This window comes from Solea solea, chromosome 2 (genome assembly GCF_958295425.1).
Source record: "Solea solea chromosome 2, fSolSol10.1, whole genome shotgun sequence".
Classification (NCBI taxonomy): Eukaryota; Metazoa; Chordata; class Actinopteri; order Pleuronectiformes; family Soleidae; genus Solea; species Solea solea.
The window spans coordinates 30,504,720-30,531,588 of record NC_081135.1 but is presented as its reverse complement, the minus strand read 5'-3'; positions in this window follow the sequence as shown (position 1 = coordinate 30,531,588).

The window sequence follows — 26,869 nt, the reverse complement described above, 5'->3', positions numbered from 1 at the left end:
TGATAAACACAGACCCGGGACTGTCTCTGTCACAAGTTACTCCTTTGGTAATTCTCTTAGCAAGGGCAAACAAATACTTAGAAAGAATGCTTCGCAGCACTGGAAATGGATGTTTAATGTGATACAAGGATGGGGGGATGTCAGGAAGTATAGTAAAATAAGTGAGTGAATCTTACGACGTCTCTTACCCACAGCTGCTCTATAGCACAGAACACTGTCCAATTTCAGTTGACTGAAGGAGAGAAATTAAAGAGAGCATGACAGGTACTGTTTGATTTGCTTCAAGCCTTCAATTTCAGAATTGCCATTACACAAGTCCGTCCACTATAATCTCACTTATTTCATCTGCCAAAGCAACGGCAACGGGCTTCATTGATTTCGTGTGTCATTGCCACTGATTCAGCTTTTCAAGCAAGTGTTTCATGTTTTTGTTGATGGATCGTGATGGATGTGTAGGATCAAAACAATGCAGTGAGGCCGGGTGTTTTCTCCGGTTGTAACGTCCTTGCGATATTTATCACTCTGCAACAAATCAACTTTTGCGTCACTTCATGCAGGACACAATATGTCCCAGCTGCAATCAGCTGACAGCCAGCTACAGGCAGTTATTACACTCCAATCACAGCCACTCTTACACCAAGGTGGTCCACTTAAAAAACACTTCTCCCCTCACTCATTTCTTGCTCCCGCAGTGCTGCCTCACACCGCTGCCACCACACCGGGTTTAGAAAAAAGTTGAAATTCTTATAATCTAATTATGTTACCATTAGAGAGGGTTCTTGACTGTGTGGAGGCGGGGTCATCTTGAGGTGATGAGCTACGCCTAGATCACTACACCATGTGGTTTATACATACATGCCAACACCAAATTTTTGGGTCACTTTTTGCACTACACCTCGTCTCCGCTCCCATTTTTGTTGCAGCCTAAGAGCCGGGCTGTACCAACTGAATCCTTGACTAGACGTGAAGTTTTCACAAGTGCTGATATAGAGTGTAACATCAAACCAAGAGAGCTCAACACATGCAAATAGAAGGAAAAAAAACTGCGAGACAATGAAGAAAACATAAATTTGACAACAAATGTGCTGCTTACACACCAACTGTTTTTTTTTTTTTTTATCACTGTAATGTATTTTGGCGAACCATCAAGTCATGAAGAATAATCGTGAGTACACAATAAGTTTTAAATGACATCATAGATGATTAGGAATGGTCTCTTCCAAAGCAGGACACTTTTATTTATACAAGCAATACAGAAGCACGGACCTTTCTGTGTAGAGTTCAGACCCTGACTTCCTCCCCTTGTGTGATTTTCCACCACTGTGATTTCCTGCCCCGCTCCTGATTGCTTTCACCTGTTACCACTTACTTCTGTCCTGGTCTTCCCCTGTCATTTCGCAAGTTCGTATTGTTAGGTCCATGAGTTACGTCATCAAGTTTTTTCATTGCAAGTTATTCATGTTTCCCTGGTTTTGTTTACTCGTGTCGAGATTTGTTTGATCCTCCTGATGAGTGCCTTTTGTTAATGTTTTTTTGATCCTCCTTGTGAGTGTTTTTTTGTTTATACTCTTACTAAATGTAATACTCTGATAAATATCAGTGGTATTTATTTCATCGTTTTCAAAATGCCAGTTCATGGTGAAGTTAAAATGTTTTTGCTATAAATAAGGTATTAAAATGTATAAATAATTTATGTTTAAAATGAATGAAAAAAGTTAAAAGTAATTATGTTTTGTTATATTGTCCTGAAGTTCATGACCTGTTTTTTTTTTACACTTCCGGGGGAGAGACTCGAGAGAGGAAGAAGAAAGAAAAACGAGGGAATGGTGAATGGCGTAGAGCAGAGACTCCGGGACAGTGTTTGTTGCCAGTGGGGAGATTTTTTTTTTTTTCAAGCGACGGACTGTGAACTGTGGTTTAGTGACATGTTTCGAGTGTGTGGGTCGGACTCTCCACCGCTGTTTTTGTTTTGGAAAACGCAAGACAGGTTCGGTCGAGTGGCTAGCAGGAGCTAGGCTAACGCCACGGGTTACGCTGAAGGGAGACACTGCCGACACAGACGCGAGGGGCTTCGGAGAGTCGTCTCGGAAGAGAGTCGTCGACGGAGAACGCTTCGCTGCTGCCGAGGGAGACGGAGGTTTATCGCTGCGAGGTGCTGCGGGCAGAGACGGATGCTACCGCAGCCAACGAGCGAGGATTCATCAGCTGTGGCCTGGTCTTGCCGACTTCACCGATATACAGAGGTATTGGTATTGAGCTCCAACTAAAGCGCGCCAACGAAAGTAAAAACGAGTGCACTCAAAATAGAATTAGACAGTTTGAGAAAAGAAAACTTATACCCTGGGGTTCTATTTTTTTTATTTTCCATACATAGACAAGTTTTTAATGCGTTTCCTGCATTTTAATACAGTTCGTTAAACTGACATCTTGTGTTGGGTTTATTATATTGTGTTTGTTGAAGTGAGTTTACAGGTCAAGTGTATTTCCCCAGTCTCCAACTGGTAAATGAAGAGAGAGAATCATACAGTACCCTAGACTAATTTATACTTTTTGAAATGTGTCTTTTACCATAAATTATTTAGGTTTTAATACATGAGCCGGTGGTAAAAGGGTTACATCAGTAAACGTTTTGTTAAACTTTACATTGACTTTGTGCCATGCGTTTGAGTCCTCCAGTCTCACATAATGACAATAAAGATGCTTTCCTTTCCTTTCACTAGGATTGTGTCCTCAGTACTGGCAACACATTTGTAGTCAAACTAAAGTGAAAAAGCCTCTCCTAATTTTCATTTACTGTAAGTTTCAATGAGCGTTTGGGCCTATTCTGTTACTCACATTTATTTTAAAGTGTTCTCTGCAGTTACTCGCATACTGGTCTATTTCTTAGACTATAACAACTTTGCGGCCCTCAAATGGTGTTTCATTTCATTTAAAAATGTGACGTAAATGTCGGAAAACACGCGCCAAACAACAATGGGAACTGCATGGAGTTGAATAAAATAACAGAAGATGACACAGGGGAAAACATTTGCTCGAAATGTCACAAGGGTAGTGAAAGCCAACTCCACTGGAAGGTCAAAATTAGCTTCTTTAACAATGTCTGTCTCCAAAATCAGTCCCAGTCACAAATGCTGGTGGACCTGTGGTGCGGTCAGCGACTATACTCTTTTTGGAGAAACATCAAAGAAGAAAAGACCTCCCCATGGACTCTAGATTGTTTTTAACGGATGTTTCCCAACCACCTGCTTATCATTGATCAGTGTTATATAGTGCTATATTGGATGAAGTTGAACCCTGCTACGATTGCACAGAAGAAAAAAAAACCAAACATTTACACAATGGAATACTCCCATGTTGTTTTACTCTATGATGTATGATTTTTGCTAGCTGTTTGCTACATCTCTATAGAGTGTTATTTTTACAGCATGAGTGAAAGCCAATCTTAAAACTGTTTTATTTTATTATTATGTTATATGAGGTTAATTGCCTGTTACTTTCCAAATAACGGCAATAAAGTAGAAAATGTGTATGTAATACAGCTCCTTAACATTTCTTTTAATGACCCCTGAAAGCCTTTGACTGGATCGGAAGGGGGTAGGGTGGGAGGAAGGATGGGGTTTATTTTATTTATCTTTTTTATGTCTTTTTGCTTTCCTTTTTTTTTCAGGTGGGGGCAGTGGGTTTGGAGGGAGGGGGAAGGGCAGACTGAGCCATCTGAGATTAAACATTAGATTAACAGACTACCTGTGGAACCAGCCTTTGTATGATATTTGCTAAAAAAAAAAAAAAAACAATACATACAATGCTTAAAAAAAAAGCCTGCATATTTCAATGCAACCTTAAGTGGTGCATGTGCTCAAATGACATCAGATAATTTACAAAAGCGAAGAGCGAGAGAAAAAAAAGCAGTATAATAAACAACATGGGCCTGTGTGCTTTTCAGACTCAGTCAGACAGTGTCGCTGAGCTGAGCACATTTATGAGTTGGTTTTGTGTAGTGATGGTGAGATGAAGCCTCTTGAGGCATTGAACCACTTGAGCCAATTGGTTCGAGAAAGGGTTCATTTCTCAAAGCTTCACATGCACACGAAACCACCTACTGGCCAAGTGTATAATCACAGGCAGCTGTATCTGAACCACATAATGTGTGATGCATTGAATTTTTGTGTCTGTTAGAAATTACTATGAATTACAAAAAATGTATGACCAAATAATTTCTGTACATATGTGTTTAATACATTTTTTGAATGTATTCTGTGTGTGTAAATCTTCCCAAAATGGTAATATCATAATATGGCAGGTTGTGCAATGTTTTTCTGAAAAATGGCATGGGCGTAATCAGGCAGAGGACAGTGAAAGTGCTTGTGGAACTAGGAAAAGGGCACAAATTATGCTTGTGTAACTTGGACAATGATGAGCCTCGCTGGCTCCATCCAATATCACCTATCCCACTCTCCTAAATCTCTCTCTCTCTCTCTAAATTCTCCAAACTATATAAACGCTATCCAAACTCTAGTATCCAAACTATCCCAACTCTATCCAAACTCTCAACTGACCGCAACTCTCCTTCAAAAACCCACATTTTGAATGGAGCCTGAGGGGTCTATAGAGCTGTAAACCTCGCGGCAAAATCTGAACCACTTCACGAAGCAATCACGTGGTACAGGCTTCGGATGTCATAATTTTTGACTCCTCCCCTAAATGAAGCAAGCCTCGATACGCGCATCGCGGAAACGCCCCCTCCCCTACTCGGCACACGCTTCGAAGCCTCGATACGGAATGTCACATCACTAGTTTTGTGGATGAACCAGACAACTAAAATGGTGGTGCTCTGCATCACCAGCCGAACTTGGACTTCACGTCGGTTAAAGCACAAAGAAACAAAACACGAAGACCTGAGAACTGTAGGAGTACCAGGAAGTTACCTCTGCCCAGTAGTATCGCTCCAAATATTCCTTCGTAAGATTACATGTTGTGCAAAAGCCCTGTCTCGACTGCACAGGAGGGTAATAGCTGCAACAAATGTCTTTATGTTTTCTGCCATTCACCTGGGAGTCGGCCAGCTGTCGCAGATGTTACTCAGGATGTGCAAAGAGACAGGGACATGTAGAGTGGGATTCAAAAGTCTGACGTCAAGTGGTCTTGTAGAGCCACTGTCTGATGCAGGACTTGAGATGAGGGAAACCATGGGAGTGAATGATTATTACCAGGATGCTTTATATATGACGAGAGAGAAAGAAACGCTCAGAGCAAACCTCAGCCAAGGCTTCTCAGTTTCCCACAGTGTGAATACAGTCCTCTCCCAAGGTTAAGAATTTTTTTCTTTCCTTTTTTTTTTAATCCTCAATCCAGATCCATATCTGGATCACCACCAAAATCTTACCTACATCCCTGGAAAATTCCATCAAAATCCATCCTTTACTTGATGCTGCAGACAGAAACAAACGTGGCCAGAAACAATAACCTCCTCCAAGAACAGGCATAGACCATGATTGTGGGTGAAAACGCTCCTCGACACAACTCGTATCCCAACAATACTTATTATAGATATTACGTACATGTTTTCATTTCAGTCCATCACAGGGTCACACAGAGACAAACATCCATTCACTCTCAGACTTCTATGGGTTGTATTACCCCAAATACAACCCACAGAACTGCTCTGGCAGCAGTAATATTGACCTTCATCATCATAGTAACTTTTATAGTAATAATAAAGTGGAAGGCGGAAATGTGTTAGGGTTTGTTTTGGTGTAGACAATATCTATATGAAATGGTTGATGGAAAAGTAGTTTGGAATAAAAGAAGTCCTTCCTGCAAGTTAGAGGACCTTCTTTGTCATAGTTACAGTAATACACGTGCACTTCAGGGTCATGGATAAAATAAACAATGCTGTGAGTTTCACACAGGGAAAAAGTTGCTGCGCGTACAACTTTTTTTGTTTAAGTTTCTTAACAGCGAGAGCTTTTCAGATAAAGTCTTCAGATTAAGAAAAAGAATTGTGACGAGGTGTGAAAAGAAAAGTGCCACGTCTTGTTAAAATATTTTGTGATAGGCCCAATTTATGTATGCGGAATGTGATTCATGCAGTGGCAGCCCATAATGCCCCCTCTCTTCACTTTTATCTGCGCACCTTTCACACTGTCCTAAAATGACAAGCCTGGATAACACTTCCCTTGAAAGAAAAGTGTTAAGGTCTATATATAATAGTAGAAAACACACTCGTGGGTAAAAAGGTTTTGTGTTTTTTGTGTGTGAATCCTCCCACAGTGTCAGCCAATTAATACAGATAACGGCAGATTCCCCCGGCTCACAGCTCCCGAACATTTCACATTTCAGCTCCCCCTACAGGTACGAAAAGAGGTACAGTGGTACCACGATTCTGACTATTGTCCCTAACACTTTACCGATGATCTGTCTCTCTTCTGTTTGGTTGTATTCTCTGAATTCCACACATGCATTCACAGTAAATATGATACTTATTTTTTAATGGTGTAGTGTAATTTCCTAATGGCAAAACAGGAAAGTTTCTTCTCTTGCTGTCTTCTTTATGTACCTTAACTACTATTAGTGCTTTCCGGCTGACACAGTTCTGGTTCTGGCTCCGTTGTTCATGGCTGTCCAGAAACAGTTCTGGTTCTGGCTCCGTTCTGAATGAGTTGGTTCTTTGTGAGGAACAACCAACTCACAACCAACTCCGAGCCGTGTGAAACGGCTATATGTGATTATTAATGCTTTATTTTTGAGTGCTGTAAAACAGTAAAACCTTATCCCTGAATTGACCTGAAATAACCTTATATACCATCTTTAGTGGACAGTCCCCTTGATGTGTTGAACGACACGTCATCTCCAGCTATTTATGCAGCACTTAAAATCAAACAAGAAAAACAAAACAGTTAAAACATGAACACGTTATGTAAGAATTATGAAACCACTAAATTAAAGATGAGCAGTCAGACTCCGGGGCGTGGGTTATGCTAAACTGAGTTACATATTTATTAAGAGAATTTTAGAATCATTTGTTACCTCATGAAAGGTCCAGAATGTAAGTAAATTAGTGACATGGTGAGACTCATGGTGGGGCCACAAAGAAGAAATAAACATTTATATGAATAAAAATCTGCCCATGAGTGCCTTTTACTTGCAGTGTCCCTACTTCTATTCTAAACGTCACTTGACTACGGCACTATATCGTGTTTTATTACTCGTTTATTAATGTGTTAATGTGTCTGACATTCTTATAGATACTTTGTTTGTCTGAGAGGTTACTTAAACATGTGTTTCTGGAAACCACTGTGGTGTCTGTGTTGGGTGGTGGGGTCACCACATCCTAATCTTACCTATAGGACACCAAAATGCATAGGGCCGGCCCTGGTGAGATTGCATATTGTACCAAACAAATGAAGACTCCTCTCATCTTTCCCTTCTGCAAGGGCATCGGGGGGCCTTTACATTGAAAGGATGACACTTTTCATCAGAAGAAGCTTTCAACTTGTATTACACATTGAAAGCTTCTTCTTCAAAACAAGAATTCCATACTCTTAGCTTGTTCATTTGTGCTGCTGTAGAAACATTGTTGTGCAAGATGGGGCCTAAACCAATTAAGGCCCCAAGGCTATTCTTCATACAAAGGGTTATTCTATGGCTACAGAAACCAATCACTTTTTATTTTACAGCAGTTATACACTTATACAAACATTCTTAGGGGTGTGTTATCCAATTTCTGCCAATCATCTCTCCTGAACGTGACACACTGGACCTTTTAAGAATCATAGCAATCACCGTATACTGCTCTTTAAACGACTTCAAAGAGTCAACATCAGATCTCGTATTGGTATCATTAATATCAAAAACAGCTGAAGAAACAACCACAGTACACAGAGCGAAGCCCTTTAGCCAAGCGGATGCTGAAACGCTCAGGGAACTAGAATCAACACTGAGACTCTCAGAAGAAACTCTCGACCTAAATCTCTTTTCAAACATATTTTAATTCCTCTCCTTTTACCCCACACCTCTCCTCTCTCCCCCATTTTCCATGTTCACCCCAAATAGCCAAGGCACATGGCTGCACATCTCTGAGTCTGGTTCTGTCAGAAATGTCTTCCTTTTTTTCTCTCTCTCTCTCTCTCTCCCTCCCTCTCTCTCTCCTCTGTTGCCAAGTGCTTGCTCATTGTGTGAACTGCTGTATTTCTCCTTTTTTCTTTCTAATATTGTTAGATCCTGGGTCTTAGCACAGTGCCTTGCGATGATGTATGCTGTGATTTGGGGACTATACAATTAAAATTGATTCAATTTGATTCAGTGTCTGAGGGAGGCCTCGCAATTTTTAATCATTCCGTGAAACAAGGCATGTTCCCCACAGCATGTGTGAAGCCTTTTAGGACCAACTGATTTTTTAGGATCCGTTACTATATATATATATATATATATATATATATATATATATATATATATATATATATATATATATATATATATATATATATATATACACATATATATATACACATATATATACACATATATATACACACAGAGAGAGAGAGGTGCCAAAAGTATTCACAAATTCAGCTGATTCACAACTGCAGCCCTGGTGCTGAGTAAGACCAGAGGGAAAAATACAGATAAAGTCCTTAGATTACTTGCCATCCAGCGTCAGTATCGATTTTAAAATTCTTTGACTTGTGTTTTTTTTTTTTTTTTTTTTTTTTTTTAAGAACGTCTTGGCCATGCATCAGTGATATTTCTCACATGTGTTAAGAATATGAACCAGTGCAGCCCCTCAGGTTCTCTACCACAAGTATTTTCATTGTTCTTAAAAAGAGACCGAAACCTTTGATGAAGCAACTTTTACTGTAGCTTTTCTGCCCCGAGCTGCAGGAATGGTTTGCCTGAGGACCCGAGCGCAGCTGGAAGTGTTATAATCTTTCAGTTTTTAAAAGTAAAACCTTCCTCTCCGACCAAGCTTTGGATCAAGTGTGGTCCTCGCCTTTTTGCAGTCTTTGTTACTTTAAAGGCTTTATATTGTTTACCCTTAATCCTCTGATATGTAGTGAGGCTTTCCTTTTCTGGTATTATATTTTTTTCGGCTCTGTGATTATAAATTGGAGCGACTCAGGGTTACATTTCACTGTGGGTTATATGAGTGTGACAATGCATCTGACAAATAAATCTCTTGAACTTGAACTTGAACTCGTGTGAACATATTATACTGACACATATTCCTAAGGTTTTTTATGGTAAATGTGTTGGAAACTATTTTCCTATATACAGCAAACCCAACATTAGCATGTATTTAATGTTGTGTTTCTGCCCATTTTCTCTCACTTGTTCTCCAACTACTGAGATAAAACAAGTCATTTCTAAGTTTGTGTTTTTGCAATGGTAATTTGAATAGTTTATTTTTCAAGTTTTACTTATTATGATTTGGATTTTTTTTTATAAACAGTAAAAACAGTTGTACTCAATTAGAAATTAAGCTGAAGTGAACATTGGAAGTAAACAAAACAGTGAAATTGCAGGAATCCCTGCAAGGTTCGGGCACCTGGTGAGAATGCCTCCCGGACGCCTCCGTGGGGAGGTGTTTTAGGCATGTCCTTCCAGGAGGTGACCTCGGGCTGACCCAGGACACGCTGGAGGCATTATCTCTCGGCTGGCCTGGGAACGCCTTGGGATCTCCCCGGAGGAGCTGGTGTAAGTGGCTGGGGAGAGAGAGCTGTCTGGGCTTCCTTGCTAAGGCTGCTGCCCCTGCAACCCTGATAAGTGGAGACGACAGCGACGAACATTGCTGAGAAGAATCAAAAGGCATGACAGAGGAAGAGTTTCAATTTAAAGTAGTGTTGAGTTTACTAGGTCAATGGAACAAAACAGGGTCAAAATTACCAGCGTGTCAGTCCAATCAGGCAAACAAATTCAAAATCAGCGGGCTGGAGTCGAGGGGTCAAAAAAACGAATCAGATCAGGGAGGCAAACAAACAAGAAATGCTGCAGAGCTTCATTCTTATCGGCTGCACATGGTGGAGACGGAAGTCGGGCGCTGCAAGAAATGAGACGTTCTAGCCCACACAACTCACAGTTACATCACCACCTTCCATTCTTGTTCTTGTAATAAAAAAATAATACACTTCTTCCCGCCCCTCGAAGGCCGACTGCTGGTTCAACCCCTAATCAGATAACAGCCTAAAAAATCTGACGTGATATAAAAAATAAAAGCATTTCATTGTATTTTATTTTTGAAAGTAAACGCGGCTGTGACAAAATGGACAAGGGAAATGAAACAGTGCATTCTAGAAAATGCCTTTTTTCGTTTGTCTCATTATTCACTTGTGGCAGAAGTTTTAGAAAGTGAACCTGTTGACACACTTCCTTTGTTTTGATTGCAGTGATGTTTCATTGTCTCTTCACAAACAGAGGCAGAGCTCTTAATGAAGCCCGAGCAAAGAAGATAGATCCACTGTCAACACCTAAATAACACTTCAAAGTAATTATTCTGCTCTAATTAGGCAGGAACCTGATCCCACGTACAGAAGTATTTCTAGGTGAGAGTTGCCGATTTGACGCTATGCACCGCACATCTGAAATAGTGTAATGTTACCAGATAAACATCCAGTGGTATAATTAGAATAGGGAATAGTTTGAAATCCCTTATTCAACATGAAATGTTTTTGACAGCAGGTACATTGAGACAGGGGTATGATAAGCATGCCCAGAGGGAATGTGATGGTGATAAACTTCCCTCTCATGTACTATTGAAAGTCGAGGATACGCAAATATTGAGCACTGACCTATAACATGAAGCAGCTTTTTTCCAAGTGTGTCGACTTCTAACGGCACGAACACAACAACCCTGTGCTTTTAATAGCCCCCGTCTCTCTGGGGCGTAAAATCAAAGTGAATGCCATGCATTTCTGCGAGGGATGGGATATATATGCTAAAACGGCCAATGCCAGTCCACCAACCAGTGTTTGGAGATATGTGAGTGTTCATGACACTTTGATTTAGTTTGATGGGTTAATTATAGAGTTAAACTTTTGAGGAGGCAGACTAATTAGACAAATTGCCCACATAATCAGCCTAAACTAAAGCAAATATAGGTGGTCAATACGTTTGTCCAATTTAATGAATTGTTAAAATTGGCAGAAAAATCTAGAAGGAAATAATGAGGGAAAATGTTGTGCACGAGTGAGCCTAAGCAAAACACAGAAGAAACTTTTGAGCCTGTCAGACTCTGATCCAGAAAAGTGGATGCTTGGGTTGTGGTACAGTGAGATGCAGCATTGGTGTAGCAAGAAATGAGTGAGGAATGACTATAATTTAAATAGACCCCCTTGGCATGAGAGCGGCAGTGATTGGAGCGTGATTAATAGATTGTGTTCAGGTGGCTGTCAGCTGATTACAGGTTAGGCCTGCCCCCATAGAGGATAATTGTCCAGATTTCAGACCCGATCTGGCCCTTCCAATTTTAACCTGATTTGAACACATTATCTGGCCAAATTATCCTGTAGTGTGAGGAGTTAACAGGTCATTGGACACGTCATTGGAGTCTTCCCGATTTCAAATCATAAATGGTAAACATGGGACTTGAACAGAACTCCGCATTAACCAAAGACAGCGAGTTGACCGGGAAACGGATGTTGCATAATTTGGTTTAGAGCCGTAACTTGAATAAGCCCAATTGATTGAGTCTTCTCGGCCAGAAAAACATTGCACACATACAACAGCATTCAGCTGCGTCTCAACTGGATCGTCTAGCCTATGCTTTCTCAGGATGGATTAAAACGTTGAACATCGGTTACAAAGTCCGTTGTGTCTCTGGTCTCCCACGGTTTTTAAAATCAAGTCAGATTTGGAAAATCCTCCAGTGTGGAGCAGACAGTACTAGTGCCCTGTATGAACTAACACAAGGCTTATTTTAATATTTTAAAAAGGTAATGGACACTCAAGGAATGAAATCATGTGGAAAAATTATTTCATATGAAACAATATGTACGTAAATACACATTTTAGCTGCATTCAGGTTATGTTAACAAATGCCTGTGCAGTATTAATGCAAAACAATGCAACACTATATGCAATCAACCTTTCTATTGTCTTCCAATTTAAAGACCCAGTGCCATGTCAGTATTTGCATGACAATGAGAATGCTGGACACTGTTAAACTCATTGGAGAACCACCACCAAAGCTTGCATTAACAACTGAACTATAGCCTGCACTGGTGTGCTAATATACAAGCACACACACGTCTCAGTATTCTTCTTCTTCTTTCATTTGTCTCAACAATGCCAGACCCGGCTCTGCTGCTTTCTGCATAAAGATCCTAGTGGATAGAAATATGGGCAGGTCAAGGATGTGTCTACCATTAGGTTGACATAGTGTGATACAGACATCAGGTTAAAATTGAACTTCATTCTTTAAACCAACTTAAATCCAGTTGATTGAGCCTCTGCAGTCAGTCCATTTTATTAAACACCCAGGTTCAGGCCTTGAGCTTCCTCGTGAGGGAGGTGGTTGGCCATGTATCAAATTGCACATTCAGGCTTGGGGACAAAATGTGTGCAGACGCTCAACGGGGGGACGTTATCGCTTTGTAAGCTTTATCAAACATAAAATCTGCTCTGCATTCACTCATGATAGCAGTGGAAGCTGCCATATAAACAATCACAGCAAGTAATCATCAGCGAGTGTGGAAGCGTGACCAAAGAGAAGAGCTATTTTTTTTACAAAGTCAGTAATAGGGATTTTTTTTTGTGTGTGTTTCATTTCAAGAGACGTTTAACCGTGTTTGTGATTTTTGCAGCAAAAAAAACCATTTGATTTCTAATTTTGTGTTTCTTGGGTGGTTTTGAGTTGGGAGTCTTAAACCATTCAGGCAAAATTGTTATTACATTGTCCTTGGTTTTTATTACAGTTGTGGTTAAGACCTAAAAGTAATTGGTTTCATCTGTGTCTCCACTTTCACAGTTTACTCAACTCCACATCCACCTGACACACACAATTTTGGACTGCCAATGCGACCCTAAATTAGGAAAAGTACACAGATTGGAATATATTGGTTAACCAGAATGGAACAATAACACAATTTCAACTTGTTGAGGAGTTGCTGAAGCAGCAAGAATTTGAACAAACTTCACGCTTCAACAACCCATGTCAATAACATATTTTCTATAATTCTATCTTCTACATCTGCTTGATTCTGAGACATCAGCCTATGTCATTATTTAGAAAGGTTTTATTTATTAATCTGTCCTATTCTCACGATTATATGCAGGGTTGCTGAGTAGATGTTACGGCACTGTAAGCAGCAGAGAGGTAGTGCTACAGACAATTGGAACTCATTCTGTTGTTATGAGAAACAAAAACATCCTGTAATAACTTTGTTCGCAGTTCTACGTGCCTTTGTGCTGTCTTTTTTTTTCTGTTAAGATGACAGAGACTTTGAGGTATCAATGCTAACCTTTAAATGTAATTCATATATGTATTCATATATATATATATATATATATATATATATATATATATATATATGAATTCACAGTCCTCTGGTGGTACCTGGTAGCAAATCTGAAGTGTAGAAAATGAAACAAATAATAATAATAACATATTTAATTATAATATGTCAGTGTCTGACGTATATGCAAAAAGGAAGAGGATGATGAGAGACCAAAATTATTTTATTGGAGATGAATCTGCCTAACGTTGTCGATAGCGGTGCTACTTCGGGAGTTCAGTATTTTCCTCAGGTGGTACTTTGAATAAAAAGTTTGAGAACCACTGATTCAGAGCATGCGGCTCTGAAGCATTTGGTTAAGAACAGTCCAGAGAGTAGTCACAGTTGAAAACTGTGCCCATTGGAGACACAGGACCAGCGATGCAGTGCATTTGCGGGCTAAATTATAGAGAAGTTCCAATTCAGTGACATAGCAACTCCTATATGGAGACTTCAATAAACTCAGCAGGAGAAGCAGCTGCTGTAGAGACTGGCAGGGAAGCACACAGGAAATGTTTCATGTTACGACGACATGTACACAGCTGTCAGTTACAGAAGCAAACTGCATCAACGCAACTTCATTTATACATCCTTTTTCTGCACATTTACAAGTGTTCCACATAAAAAGAGCACAAAAAAAAGGATCAATAAGCAAACAGGAAGAGTGTCTCTGAAGTGTGATGTGAGATCAGATGGTTCTCTTTGTTCTTCCTCTGTAAATTGATGAATGTTTGGACTGTAGGAGGAGAAGTGTCTCACTTTGTCCCTGTGTACCCTGTTAATGTCGCCTCGCTGCCTCAGTGGTGTTATTTTCCACAGCAGGGTTTGACAGTGAGCAACACAAAATGACTTTTTTGCCAAGACCTGACCCGAGTCACGACACATACATGAACACGGAGTGCTGCAATTTGCATTTTACTATCTTGTTAATGTCACTGAATTAAAAGGATGAAATAATGATGACAAGAAAGGGCAAAGGGATGCTAAATAATGATGAGAGATTTTCTGTTCCACAACACTACTGTTGCATATGACTTTTTTCTTTTTTTTATTGTGCAAATGTGGGCTGTAGAATTTAATACTCTGTGGAATTGTTATGTTTTTATGCTTCGGGGGTGGGGGGGGGGACAAAACAATATGTTTTGCCTCCAGCAGATGAAGATGGACGGGCTGGAGAGATTCTTCACTATAACTGTTATCATATAAAAAGTCTTGGCCGTGTTTGTTCTGGTCCGATCGTATTTAAATGTGGCGTGTGTGAGCAGGGTCACTGAAGCAAAGATCCTGTGACTATACTAATGTAAACAGTTAAGCACTGTACTTACATTAACCAAAACAAAACACTCTTTTTGGAAATCTGAAATAGAATAGATTCATAGGTAATGGATCCAATTGGTCTCTGCTATTACTTCTCAGGCAAAACCAATATGAGACATCAGAGTGTCTTGTCTTTTTTTCTTTCATTTCACTGTGTATTTGTCACTAACAGATCGTTGCAACTCATTGCTGTTTGCTGTGCATTTTGCTGCCAAAGCTCTTCCCCCGTGAAGAAACAAATGCACAGTGGAACGAGAAAACACTTCCCATGATCCCATGCTGCTTCCCAACATTGTCAAACTATGGAGGGCTTTACAACGAAGCATGTTCAACAGAGCCAGGCTTTCTTTGAGTGACCCGGCTCTAACAAAACCTAATTCCTATCTTGTCTTGGGTTATCAAGTTGCTTTGCTAACACAGATTTTCCTCTTCAGGCTCTGAGCACGTTCACATAAATACAAGGATTTGATGCATCACTTGACTCTCTTTCCACACAAAATAGACCAATCGCATGCTGCATATTTGTGGTATTTGCGGTTATTGTGTAGAGCTAGAGAACAATGTAAAATAATATGATTACAGCTAAAAGCAGCTCAGTAATTCATTGTATTGATTTTTGTTTTTTGCTAAAGGAGAATAAGAGAAGAAGTTTCATATGACAGATGAGTGGATCTATAAATAATCCACGCTATGGACTTGAAGGTTCAAAGTCTCTTTTACTTCAGGTCAGATAAGAAAACGCTTAAAAAGGAACTTTGCCAAACTTAGTATAACTGTTTTACAGTCTCACATGTAGTCCTGCTATGATAGAAATACAGTAAGAATACTGCTGTGGTCAGTTAAAGAGTTCATAGTGTCAGCACCTCCAGGTAGGATCAAGTTTGCCGTGAGGGAGGGAGATATTTTATTATTAGGGTTCGAGCAACTGGTTGCAAGAACCCTATTGTAATCGCTAAGATTATTAGGGTTCGAGCAACAAGGTTGCAAGAAACCTATTGAAACTGAAAGGATTATTATTATTCTTATTATTCCCCCAAATGAATTGCCTTTTTGAGGCCTTTCCCATACCCCAAAACTCACCAATTTTTGTGACCGCATCAATCCTGGTGTAAATTTACGTCTGAAAAAGGTTCGGGGAATGTGCGTCGAAAATTGAATGTGGGAGGGGCCAATAAGTGCGGCGCCACCTGTCCAAATTCACCATGACCAACACAAATATCGCACATGCACGAAATTCGGTACACATGTGTAGTGGGTCAGGATGAAGAAAAAATTACATTATGACCATGATCCAAACCCAACAGGAAATCCGCCATCTTGGGTTGATTGGCCATTTTTTGGCCATTTTGGCGAATTCGCAGCAATGGTATTTGAACCAACTCCTCCTAGAGTTTTCGTGCGATCACCTTCAAACTTGGTGAGGTCCCTGTGGACCAGTTGAGGAGCTCACGGTATCAAAAGTTTTTTCAAATGTCGCACGGCGCACGAGATAGGGGGCGGCAAAGTTCGTGATGATTCTGATGTTTCGCATCAGAAAAACAAAACTCTTATAACTTTGCGATGGAAGGTCCGATCCGAACCAAACTTGCTATGATTGATGATGGGCCATGGCTGAAGACGTCTATGAAAAAACGGTGAAGTTTGAAAACAGCGCCTCCTTGTGGTGGAAGAAAATACACCAAAAAAAAGTTTTTTTACGATTTCGGGAATAACTTTTACACAGATAATCGTACCGCACTCAAAATTGGTGACAACAGTCAAAACACATGGTAGATGATGCGTGATCAATATGACGACAAATCGTTTAACGGTGTTGCCATGGCAACGACGCAAAGTCGGATTTTTGGGACAAAAAATCAAACTGCTACAACTTCGCGAATCCTGGTCCGATCTGAACCAAACTTGCTAGGATTGATGACAGTCCGGCCCTAAAGACGTCTATATGAAAATATTCAATTTCGAAAACAGCGCCCCTTGGTGACAGCAGACAATATGACAGCTTGTATTTCAATTATCTCCTCCTAGAGCTTTTGTGCGATCACCTTCAAACTTGGTGAGATCAATGTGGACGAGTTGAGCATCAAAAGTTATCAAAAGCTTTTTAAAATATTGTATGGCGTACGAGATAGGGGGCGCCAAAATTTGTGATAATAATGATTTTTCATAACAGACAATGAAACTCTTATAACTTCGCGATGGAAGGTCTGATCCCAACCAAACTTGCTATAGTTGATGATGGTTAGTTGCTGAAGACGACTATGTTGCTGAAACGTTACATTTTGAAAACAGCGCCTCCTGGTGGTGGTAGAAAATTCTAAAAAAACAAACTGTTCCAACTTTGCCAATCCTGCTCCGATCTGAACCAAACTTGCAAGGATTGATGACAGTCCGGCCCTGAACACGTCTATATGAAAATATTCATTTTCAAATACAGCGCCCCCTGGTGACAGCAGACAGAATTACGTTTATAGTTTTTGATGCTGCTCCAACAGGGATTGTTGTATCCACTTGAAACTTAGTATGTGGGACCCCAGACCCTTCTGGAACATGTCCGTAAAAGGTCACCTCCCTACAGGAAGTGGAACGCCCGAAACAGGAAGTAAAGTCTTACATTGTCCGATTGACACGAAACTAGATATGTGAGTTGCCGGACCTTCCCTGAACATGTTTACGGAGACGCCGTTGACCGAACAGGAAGTCGGCCATTTTAAACAGGAAGTGCCTTCTAACTTTGCCGTACATTGTCCGATCTGCACAAAACCTTATATGTGACACCAGGGACCTGTCCTGAGCATGTCCGTAAAAGGTCACCTCCCTACAGGAAGTGGAACACCCGAAACAGGAAGTAAAGTCTTACATTGTCCGATTGACACAAAACTAGATATGTGAGTTACGGGACCTTTCCTGAACATGTTTCCAGAGACGAACAGGAAGTTGGCCATTTTAAACAGGAAGTGCCCTCTAACTTTGCCGTACGTTGTCCGATTTGCACGAAACCTTTTATGTGACACCAGGGACCTGTCCTGAGCATGTCTGCAAGAGATGACCTCCTAACAGGAAGTGGAATGTCCGAAACAGGAAGTAAACTCTAAGATTATCCGATCTGCACAAAACTTGATATGTAAGACAAGGGAAGTTCCCTGAACACGTTCACGGACACGCACTTGACCGAACAGGAAGTCTGCCATTTTAAACAGGAAGTGCCCTATAACTTTGCCATACGTTGCCCGATCCCCCCCGAAATTTGGATCGACATGCGTGGGGACGCCGCTGAAAATAACTAGTACTGAAAATAACTAGTACTGAAAATAACTAGTACCGCGCGCGGTGAATGAACGGGTTAGAGCGCGAGGCACGCGGGGAGCCGTGGCACACGGCGACCCGCGTGGGTCGGCTCGAACCCGTTCATTATTATTATTATTCTTATTATTCCTTAAAGTAAATTGCCTTTTTGAGGCCTTTCCCATACCCCAAAACTCACCAATTTTTGTGACCGCATCAATCCTGGTGTAAATTTACGTCTGAAAAAGGTTCGGGGAATGTGCGTCGAAAATTGAATGTGGGAGGGGCCAATAAGTGCGGCGCCACCTGTCCAAATTCACCATGACCAACACAATTATCGCACATGCACGAAATTCGGTACACATGTGTAGTGGGTCAGGATGAAGAAAAAATTACATTATGACCATGATCCAAACCCAACAGGAAATCCGCCATCTTGGGTTGATTGGCCATTTTTTGGCGATTTTGGCGAATTCGCAGCAATGGTATTTGAACTAACTCCTCCTAGAGTTTTCGTGCGATCACCTTCAAACTTGGTGAGGTCCCTGTGGACCAGTTGAGGAGCTCACGGTATCAAAAGTTTTTTCAAATGCCGCATGGCGCACGAGATAGGGGGCGGCAAAGTTCGTGATGATTCTGATGTTTCGCATCAGGAAAACAAAACTCTTATAACTTTGCGATGGAAGGTCCGATCCGAACCAAACTTGCTATGAGTGATGATGGGCCATGGCTGAAGACGTCTATGAAAAAACGGTGAAGTTTGAAAACAGTGCCTCCTTGTGGTGAAAGAAAATACACCAAAAAAAAGTATTTTTACGATTTCGGGAATAACTTTTACACAGATAATCGTACCGCACTCAAAATTGGTGACAACAGTCAAAACACATGGTAGATGATGCGTGATCAATATGACGACAAATCGTTTAACGGTGTTGCCATGGCAACGGCGCAAAGTCGGATTTTTGGGACAAAAAATCAAACTGCTACAACTTCATGAATCCTGGTCCGATCTGAACCAAACTTGCTAGGATTGATGATAGTCCGGCCCTAAAGACGTCTATATGAAAATATTCAATTTCGAAAACAGCGCCCCCTGGTGACAGCAGACAATATGACAGCTTGTATTTCAATTATCTCCTCCTAGAGCTTTTGTGCGATCACCTTCAAACTTGGTGAGATCAATGTGGACGAGTTGAGCATCAAAAGTTATCAAAAGCTTTTTAAAATATTGTATGGCATACGAGATAGGGGGCGCCAAAATTGGAGATAATAATAATTTTTCATAACAGACAATGAAACTCTTATAACTTCGCGATGGAAGGTCTGATCCCAACCAAACTTGCTATAGTTGATGATGGTTAGTTGCTGAAGACGACTATGTTGCTGAAACGGTACATTTTGAAAACAGCGCCTCCTGGTGGTGGTAGAAAATTCTAAAAAAACAAACTGTTACAACTTTGCCAATCCTGGTCCGATCTGAACCAAACTTGCAAGGATTGATGACAGTCCGGCCCTGAACACGTCTATATGAAAATATTCATTTTCAAATACAGCGCCCCCTGGTGACAGCAGACAGAATTACATTTATAGTTTTTGATGCTGCTCCAACAGGGATTGTTGTATCCACTCTAAACTTAGTATGTGGGACCCCAGACCCTTCCTCAACATGTCCGTAAAAGGTCACCTCCCTACAGGAAGTGGAACGCCCGAAACAGGAAGTAAAGTCTTACATTGTCCGATTGACACGAAACTAGATATGTGAGTTACCGGACCTTCCCTGAACATGTTTACGGAGACGCCGTTGACCGAACAGGAAGTCGGCCATTTTAAACAGGAAGTGCCCTCTAACTTTGCCGTACGTTGTCCGATCTGCACAAAACCTTATATGTGACACCAGGGACCTGTCCTGAGCATGTCCGTAAAAGGTCACCTCCCTACAGGAAGTGGAACGCCCGAAACAGGAAGTAAAGTCTTACATTGTCCGATCTGAACAAAACTTGATATGTAAGACAAGGGAACTTCCCTGAACACGTTTACGGAGACGAACAGGAAGTTGGCCATTTTAAACAGGAAGTGCCCTCTAACTTTGCCGTACGTTGTCCGATTTGCACGAAACCTTTTATGTGACACCAGGGACCTGTCCTGAGCATGTCTGCAAGAGATGACCTCCCAACAGGAAGTGGAATGCCCGAAACAGGAAGTCAACTCTAAGATTGTCCGATCTGCACAAAACTTGATATGTAAGACAAGGGAAGTTCCCTGAACACGTTTACGGACACGCACTTGACCGAACAGGAAGTCTGCCATTTTAAACAGGAAGTGCCCTATAACTTTGCCATACGTTGCCTGATCCCCCTCGAAATTTGGAACGACATGCGCGGGGACGCCGCTGAAAATAACTAGTACTGAAAATAACTAGTACTGAAAATAACTAGTACTGAAAATAACTAGTACCGCGCGCGGTGAATGAACGGGTGAGAGCGCGAGGCACGCGGGGAGCCGTGGCACACGGCGACCCGCGTGGGTCGGCTCGAACCCGTTCAGAACCGCGCGCGGTACTAGTTATTTTCAGTACTAGTTATTTTTCTTATTCTTATTAGGGTTCGAGCAACTGGTTGCAAGAACCCTATTGTAATCGCTAAGATTATTCTTATTCTTATTAGGGTTCGAGCAACTTGGTTGCAAGAACCCTATTGTAATCGTAATGTTTATTATTCTTATTCCGCCTTCCAAATGAATCGCGTTTTTGAGGCCCTGAACATGCCCCAAAACTCACCAATTTTTGCAACCGCATCAGACCTGGTGTAAATTTACGTTTATTAGTGTTTCGGGGAATGTGCGTTAAAAAATGAAAGTGGGCGGGGCAAATAACTGCTCCACCCCCTAAAACGCGTGGGCCTGAGAAGCACGTTTAATGTACATGCACGAAACTTGGTACACGCGTTCCTTAGGTCGGGCCGGTCAAAAAAGTCAGCGTAGCCGAAGCTCTAAAACGAACAGGAAAGCCGCCATCTTGGATTGAAAGTTCATTTTTAGCTGATTTTGGCCATTTCACACCATCGGTATTTGAATGAACTTGTCCTAGAGCTTTAATGGGATCACCTTTAAACTTGGTGAGGTCACTGTGGACAAGTTGAGGATCTAAAGTTATTGAAAACTTTTTAATAAGTATCATGGCGTACGAGAAAGGGGCCGGCAAAGTTGGTGAAAATTAAAATTTTTCGCCACAGGCAACAAAACTCTTATAACTTTGCGATAGAAGGTCACATCCCAACCAAATTAACTAGGGTTGATGATTGACCATTGCTGAAGAAGTCTGTGAAAAAACCGTACATTTTTAGCACAGCGCCTCCTTGTGGTAACAGAAAATACAAAAAATACACAATTTCGGTAATAACTTTTACATAGTTAATTGTATCAAACTCAAAATTTGTGAAAACGTTCAAAACACATGATAGATGATGCGTGCTTAATATGATAACAAATCGTTCAACGGTGTTGCCATGGCAACACTGCAAAGTCAGATATTTGTGACAAATAAACAAACTGCTACAACTTTGCGAATCCGAGTCCAATCTGAACCAAACTGGCTTGGATTGATGATAGTCCAGCCCTGAAGACGCCTATATGAAAATATTCACTTTCAAAAACAGCGCCCCCTGGTGACAGCAGACACTATGACGCCTGGTATTTGAATGAACTAGTCCTAGAGCTTTTGTGCGATCACCTTTAAACTTTGTGAGGTCACTGTGGACAAGTTGAGGATCTAAAGTTATTAAAAGTTTTTCAAAATGTCGCATGGTTTTCGAGATAGGGGGCGCCAAAGTTGGCGTTCATCAATATTTTTTACAACAAGAGGCGAAACTCTTACAACCCGTAAAACTTGTCCTCCTGAGGAGCACGTTGAATGTACATGCACAAAGCTTGGTACTCAAGCGTTCCTTAGGTCCAGACGGTCAAAAAAGTCAGCGTAGCCAAACCTCTAAAGCGAACAGGAAAGCCGCCATCTTGGATTGAAAGTACATTTTTGGCAGATTTTGGCCATTTCGCACCAATGGTATGTGAACGCACTTGTCATAGAGCTTTAATGGGATCACCTTCAAACTTTGTGAGGTCACTGTGGACAAGTTGAGGATCTAAAGATATTAAAAGTTTTTCAAAATGTCGCATGGCTTTTGAGATAGGGGGCGCCAAAGTTGGCGTTCATTCATATTCTTCACAACAAAAGGCAAAACTCTTATAACCCCTAACACTTGTCCTCCTGAGGAGCACGTTTAATGTACATGCACTAAACTTGGTACTCACGCGTTCCTTAGGTCGGGACGGTCAAAAAATTCAAAGCAGCCTAAGCTCTAAAACGAACAAGAAAGCCGCCATCTTGGATTGAAAGTACATTTTTAGCAGATTTTGGCCATTTCGCACCAATGGTATGTGAACGCACTTGTCATAGAGCTTTGATGGGATCACCTTCAAACTTTGTGAGGTCACTGTGGACAAGTTGAGGATCCAAAGGTATCAAAATCTTTTCATTAAGTATCACGGCGAACAAGAAGAAGGGCGGCAAAGTTGGCGAAAATCACGATTCCTCGCAACACACAACAATTTCTTATAACTTTGCCATGGAAGGTCAGCTATTAACCAAACTAGTGACAATCGATGATGGGCCCTTGCTAAAGATGTCTATGCAAAAACTGTAAATTTTGAAAACATCGCCTCTTGGTGGTGGCAAACACTAGGAAGTCTGGTATTTCGCAACACACAACAAACTCTTATAACTTTGCGATTGAAGGTCAGATCTTAACCAAATTTGTGATGATCGATGATGGGCTTTTGCTGAAGATGCCTATGCAAAAACTGTAAATTTTGGAAACAGTGCCACCTGGTGGTAACAGAAAGTACAAGTTCACAATTTCCCTGATAACTTTAACAAATTTCCTTGTATCAAACTCAAAATTTGGGAAAACATTCAAAACACATGGTAGATGATGCGTGCCTAATATGATAACAAATTGTTCAACAGTGTTGCAATGACAACACTGCAAAGTCAGATATTTGCGACAAAAAACAAACTGCTACCACTTTGCGAATGCTATTCCAATCTGAACCAAACTTGCTAGGATTGATGATAGTCAATCCCTGAAGATGCCTATATGAAAATATTCACTTTCAAAAACAGTGCCCCCTGTTGACGGCAGACAATATGACGTCTGGTATTTCGCTACAACAACAAACTCTTATAACTTTGCGATGGAAGGTCAGATCTTAACCAAACTCGTGACGATCGATGATGGGATCTTGCTGAAGATGCTTATGCAAAAACTGTACATTTTGAAAACAGCGCCTTCTGGTGGTAACAGAAAATACAAGTTCACAATTTCCCTTATAACTTTAACAAATTTCATTGTATCATACTCAAAATGAATGAAAACATGTAAAACACATGGTAGATGATGCTTGCTGAATATGATAACAAATCGTTCAATGGTGTTGACATAAGAACACTACACAGGATCCACTCTACTGAGTTGTTCGTCAGTGCAGTAACCTTTGTTCGCCACATGATGGAGGCATTTGCCTACAAATCTATCAAATCTAACATTTACAGTTTCTCATGCTGCTCTGAAAGGGAAAGATGGGGCAAAAGGTACTGCAAGAGGGGCCAAGGAAAAAAAAAACAGGGAAAATGGGAAGAGAGAAAAAGTAACAGAGGGAAAAAAGAGAAAACGCACCCTAAATTCTTATACCATCAGATGTTCTATCACAAAAATAACTAGTTATTTCTAAAATTCAGCTTCAATTCTGATACCATCAGTTGTTTTTCACAAAAATAACAACTTATAGACGAAATCACACTGTTAGACCTCAGACCTCAGACCCGCCCTGAACATGTCTGTAAAGGATGACCTCCTTACAGGAAGTACAACTCCCGAAACAGGAAGTAAAGTCTGACATTCTCCGATCCACACGAAACTTGTTATGTAAGTCAAGGTACCTCCCTAAACACGTTTACGGACACGCCTTTCACCCAACAGGAAGACGGCCATTTTAAAAGGACACGCCTGACATTGCGCGGGGATGCAGCTGAAAATAACCAGTACCACAAGCGGTGAATGAACGGAAGATGAGGAAGAGGACTCGCGCTGCGACGTGGACGCACGGGGACTCGCGAGCCGTCACGCTCGAACCCGTCAATTACCGCTTGCGGTACTAGTTCTTATTAGGGTTCGAGCAACAATGTTGCGCAAGAACCCTATTGTAATCGTAAGAGTTATTCTTCTTCTTCTTCTTCTTCCGCCTACCAAATGAATCGCCTTTTTGAGGCCCTGAACATGCCCCAAAACTCACCAATTTTTGCAACCGCATCAGACCTGGTGTAAATTTACGTTTATTAGTGTTTGGGGGAATGTGCGTTAAAAAATGAAAGTGGGCGGGGCAAATAACTGCTCCACCCCCTAAAACGCGTGGGCCTGAGAAGCACGTTTAATGTACATGCACGAAACTTGGTACACGCGTTCCTTAGGTCGGGCCGGTCAAAAAAGTCAGCGTAGCCGAAGCTCTAAAACGAACAGGAAAGCCGCCATCTTGGATTGAAAATTCATTTTTAGCTGATTTTGGCCATTTCACACCACTGGTATTTGAATGAACTTGTCCTAGAGCTTTAATGGGATCACCTTTAAACTTGGTGAGGTCACTGTGGACAAGTTGAGGAACTAAAGTTATTGAAAACTTTTTAATAAGTATCATGGCGTACGAGAAAGGGGCCGGCAAAGTTGGTGAAAATTAAAATTTTTCGCCACAGGCAACAAAACTCTTATAACTTTGCAATAGAAGGTCACATCCCAACCAAATTAACTAGGGTTGATGATTGACCATTGCTGAAGAAGTCTGTGAAAAAACCGTACATTTTTAGCACAGCGCCTCCTTGTGGTAACAGAAAATACAGAAAATACACAATTTCGGTTATAACTTTTACATAGTTAATTGTATCAAACTCAAAATTTGTGAAAACGTTCAAAACACATGATAGATGATGCATGCTTAATATGATAACAAATCGTTCAACGGTGTTGCCATGGCAACACTGCAAAGTCAGATATTTGTGACAAATAAACAAACTGCTACAACTTTGCGAATCCGAGTCCAATCTGAACCAAACTTGCTTGGATTGATGATAGTCCAGCCCTGAAGACGCCTATATGAAAATATTCACTTTCAAAAACAGCGCCCCCTGGTGACAGCAGACACTATGACGCCTGGTATTTGAATGAACTAGTCCTAGAGCTTTTGTGCGATCACCTTTAAACTTTGTGAGGTCACTGTGGACAAGTTGAGGATCTAAAGTTATTAAAAGTTTTTCAAAATGTCGCATGGTTTTTGAGATAGGGGGCGCCAAAGTCGGCGTTCTTTCATATTTCTCACAACAAAAGGCAAAACTCTTACAAATCGTAAAACTTGTCCTCCTGAGGAGCACGTTGAATGTACATGCACAAAGCTTGGTAATCACGCGTTCCTTAGGTCCAGACGGTCAAAAAAGTCAGCGTAGCCAAACCTCTAAAGCGAACAGGAAAGCCGCCATCTTGGATTGAAAGTACATTTTTGGCAGATTTTGGCCATTTCGCACCAATGGTATGTGAACGCACTTGTCATAGAGCTTTAATGGGATCCCCTTCAAACTTTGTGAGGTCACTGTGGACAAGTTGAGGATCTAAAGATATTAAAAGTTTTTCAAAATGTCGCATGGTTTTCGAGATAGGGGGCGCCAAAGTTGGCGTTCATTCATATTCTTCACAACAAAAGGCAAAACTCTTATAACCCCTAACACTTGTCCTCCTGAGGAGCACGTTTAATGTACATGCACTAAACTTGGTACTCACGCGTTCCTTAGGTCGGGACGGTCAAAAAATTCAAAGCAGCCTAAGCTCTAAAACGAACAAGAAAGCCGCCATCTTGGATTAAAAGTACATTTTTAGCAGATTTTGGCCATTTCGCACCTATGGTATGTGAACGCACTTGTCATAGAGCTTTGATGGGATCACCTTCAAACTTTGTGAGGTCACTGTGGACAAGTTGAGGATCCAAAGGTATCAAAATCTTTTCATTAAGTATCATGGCGAACAAGAAGAAGGGCGGCAAAGTTGGCGAAAATCACGATTCATCGCAACACACAACAATCTCTTATAACTTTGCCATGGAAGGTCAGATATTAACCAAACTAGTGACAATCGATGATGGGCCCCTTGCTAAAGATGTTTATGCAAAAACTGTACATTTTGAAAACATCGCCTCCTGGTGGTAACAGAAAATACAACACATTTCACAATTTCAATCACAATTTCGCATATAACTTTTACAGAATTTATTGTAGCAAACTCAAGATAGGAGAAAAAATTTAAAACACATGGTAGATGATGTGTGCAGAATATGATAACAAATCCTTCAACGGTGTTGCCATGACAACACTGCAAAGGTTTCACTCAAAACTCTTATAACTTTGCGATAGAAGGTCCTTTTCCAACCAAATGTGCTAGGGTCTCAAGATGGACCATGGCGGATGAAGTCTATGCAAAAACTGTACATTTTAAAAACAGCGCCTCCTGGTAGAAACAGAAAATACAACAAATTCACAATTCCCTTATAACTTTTACACACTTCTTCACATCATACTCAAAATTTGTGAACAAAAACAAAACACATTGTAGATGATGCGTGCCTAATATGAGAAGAAATCGTTTAACGGTGTTGCCTGGCAAAAATGCAAAGGATTACCTAAACTGAGCGATTCA